Genomic DNA, 4,022 nt, shown 5'->3' with positions numbered 1-4,022 from the left:
TTTTGCCTAATTGTAAAATGTTTCTGTGTAGCTGCTTTATTTTATTTTTTTAAAAAGTTCTGCACTAATCCTTTTTCCTTGAAATTGGATTTCAATTTGGGCTCTGTTTCCCCAGCTTTGCTTCCCTGGTGGCTCAGCCGGTAAAGAATCTGCCTGCAGTGCGGGAGACCTGGATTTGATCCCTGGGTTGGGAAGATCCCTTGGAGAAGGGAAAGGCTACCCACTTCAGTATTCTGGCCTAGAGAATTCCATGGACTGTATAGTCCATGGGGTCACAGAGTTGGACACAACTGAGCAACTTTTACTTTCACTTTCTCCAGCTTTACAAAGCTATCATTCATCGTGATACATTAAGACTCAGAAGTATAATTGTGGAATTTCATAACAATGGTGTAGGTAGGTGTTTTGTGTGCCCTGGTCAACTTTAGTTTTGCAGTGAGATGTAAGTTGTCAGGAATGAAGAAAAAAGTGTGTTATCTTCCTCTAGTGAGATAAGAGGGGGATTGTTTCTGCAGGGGATGTTCATTCAGGGTTTGGTGGGATCCCCAAGACTTTTAGAATTTTTAATCCCAATTCAGCCTCCAATGGAGTAAAAGTTTAAAAACAAATGCCAAAGTGGATCAAGTGTACCTGCCCTCATCTCTGCTAGTTCCTCCAAATTCCCAGATTCTTTAACTTTGGGCAATCTTTGAATTCACAAGAGATTCTAAGGAGAATTTTTTTTTTCTTCAGTCTGTGTCTCTCTGGTGTGTATGCACACATCCACATCTTAACACTCATCCTTGGAAACAGGGGGAAACTGGTCTTTTAAATATATCCTTTGTCTTCCTTTCATCCCATTGTTACAATGACTTATGCTCTGATACACTAGGAAAAATCTATACTCTTGAATTATTGACAAATAATTTGATAACTTTTCACTTACTGGAAGCCCAATCTTGCAGTTCAGGATGAAGCAACTAGTTAAAAGAAAATGAAGACCTGAATTTATGTATTTAAAAAGAAAAAATCTGCACCCTGAGGGGCACTCACTTTCTAGTAGTGGCTCCTGGCCCCAGAAATAAAGCCCTCTGCTGAAAGAATATAACATTGATAAGTAGCTCCCAGTCACATATTCTCTTCTCAGAGAGGACAAAGTAGGTGTCCTGGATCCTCTTCAGTAATTGGTGCTTAGAAAACAGGACAGTTACATGTGAGAAAATGAGAATTAAACATTATCTCACACAAGATTTTTGTTCTTTGCGGTAGCAGTAGCAGTGTTAGTCTCTCAGTCATGTCCAACTCTTGCGACCTCACGAACTGTAACCCGCCAGGCTCCTCTGTCCATGGGATTCTCCAGGCAAGAATACTGGAGTGGATGGCCATTCCCTTTTCCAGGGGATCGTCCCAACCCAGTGATCGAACACAGGTGTCCTGCTTTGTAGGCAGATTCTTTACCATCTGAGCTACAGGGGAGATTTTTGTTCTTTGCAGGCCCTCAACAAATTGGATGATGTCCACTCACACTGGGAAAAGCAAACCACTTTACCAAGTCCACATCCAATTCTAATCTCATCTGGAAACAACACTCACACAGACACACCCAGAAAGAATGTCTAATCTGGTCACCCAGTGACCAGTCAAGTTGACACATAAAATTAACCATCTCACTAATTTTTCTAATTCATTTTTATCATGTTAAAATTATAGGAATTATATGTTACATAGTATTAGATGACGTTGTGCAACAAATGATACTTCAGACACTTTCATCTTCTTAGTCTATTTAGAAAAGTGTCATTTTGGCCATATTGCACCCAACTTCTGAATGTCAGCATCAGTGAACTACCGCTCTGTGATCACCCCTCTGACTGACCACCTCAGTGATTTCAGATTTGTAGAGCCGTTTCCTCTAACATGACCTAATAGGACAGACTGGCCAGATTCACTTGCTTCAGCTGGTGGACGCAGGCCAGGGGAGAGCATGTTCAGTGTTGCTGCCTCAGGGGAGCCCTCAGCGGGGGTCCTCACTGGGGAAAAGGGGATACTTTACTCCCTCTTCTTGATAGCACATTTGTAAGGAAATGAGACAAGGTGGGTCTGTGAAATTACATTGCTCAGGAAGCCTAGTTTTCCAAAGGATGGGTTAGTTTGAAGAAACATGAGAACAGCTTCCAGGAGAAGAGCTGAGATAGGAATAAAATGCACTCACTGACCCAGGAGGCGAAGGCATAAAAGCCTTGTCTTTTCCCAGGGGCCCTATGTGGACGCCTCTTACTGTTCTATAGTTTCTCTCCTCCTTTCCTGTCCAGACCCCACCCCCCAGAATTTAGCTTTCATTTCCCCTCATCTTCTACTTGGGGTCATCATAGTGGAGGTCAGGCCCCTGGTGAGGTGAGTGAATCCCGAACACATCTGTCCAGGGCCTGTCTTCACCCTTCTCCAAGGAATCACAACTTCTCCATTCTTGTCTGAGGATAGCTGAGTGGTTTGTGGAGGGCAGAGTTGGAGATCGACAAAAGAAAAAATGGAATCTGCTTGGGTGAGTTTAGTTAGAGGTCTGGAAGCTGTTCTAAAGGGGGAAATGGCCCAGCCTGCAGGCTTCCTGCTGAGAGTGCTGACTGAAGATCAGTCTGGGGGAGGGGAAGTCTCAGGAGAAGAGGGTTGGAAGAAGAGAAAGGCTTGATTTGTTCCTTGAGGGACTGTTTATTTCTCAAGACTGAAATCTCCCCACAACTCCTTCCCATTCTGTCAGTTTCAACTGCACCTTTCTGAGGTCAGTCAGGATCCCTGATTTTTCAAAAGGTAGAAAATCCCTTCTATCAACAAGAACAAAGGCCAAGGGGTCTTTGAGTCCTGTTATTTTAATTTCTATCAAGGTATCACTGTAGTATTTCTGCATGACCGTATCAATAAATTCTCATTCCATAGGCCTGTCTGTGCTCCGGAGCCTCATGATGTGACAGCTGGCAGGCTCTCCTCTGTAGTATTCACTGGTCCAGACACAGAACTACCACACTTCCTTACATCCCTATCCTGCTCAAGCTTCTCTCTGAGCTGGATTTGCCACTCAGAACCAGCTCAGCTGAGAGATCAGGAGCAAGATGAGCACCTGGAAAGAATTTCTAAAAGTGACATCTGGAAGCATCTAACTTCCAGTAACAGTGACATCTAACTTTCACTTTTAAACTCTTGTTACTTGATTGGTGTTCGTGATATAAAAGATGTCAGAGAAGTATTATTATATCCACATCATTAGACCCGAAAGACAAATAAGTTAGAGCAGCCTCCGCATTTATTCCCCTTCCTCCTTATAGAATGTCCAGCTGTACCCACTGTACTCAGGCACAGAATGTGAAATTGAAAAGTGTCAGTCACTTAGTCAAGTCCAGTTCTTTGCGATTCTATGGACTGTAGCCCACCAGGCTCCTCTGTCCATGGAATTCTTCAGGCAAGAATACTAGAGTGTGTTGCCATTCCCTTTTCAAGGGATCTTTCCGACCTAGTGAGTCAAGTACAGACACAAGTCAAATCTCTTTCCTTACCAGGAGTTCCCCCTTTCTGACCAAATCTTTCTTCATCAAGGCTGACTTTGGAGATTATCATCTCTGCTACGTATTCCTTGTTCCCTTTCAACCATAGTCGGTTTTAGACCCTTGTCTTCTGAGCTCATACAGTTCACCTCTGTCAGGCCAGTTACTATAGGGTCTTAGAACTGATTTGTTAATTTACTGTTTCCGGTTTTATTTTACTAGTATTGCAAGGAATTTATATTAAATAATAGTAGATGACTACCTTGGAAATAAACAAAGCACAATTTCACTTTACAGTTCTATTTAGGAAAAAAGATCCTTTCCATGCAATATCCATAATTTGTGTTTTTATCATACTTAGTGGAAACAATTTTACTGCAATCACAAAAGAAGAAAATTCTGTCTATAAATTTCCTGTTTGAACTTTATATGTGTACACTTATATGCACACATAACCAAAATCAAAACAGTCAAAAAGAAGAAGAAGAAGAAGAAAGAAGAAGAGATTGA

This window comes from Giraffa tippelskirchi, chromosome 11 (assembly GCF_054371585.1).
Source record: "Giraffa tippelskirchi isolate mGirTip1 chromosome 11, T2T-mGirTip1v1.2.pri, whole genome shotgun sequence".
NCBI classification, from domain to species: Eukaryota; Metazoa; Chordata; class Mammalia; order Artiodactyla; family Giraffidae; genus Giraffa; species Giraffa tippelskirchi.
Note: the sequence above shows the minus strand (reverse complement) of the source record.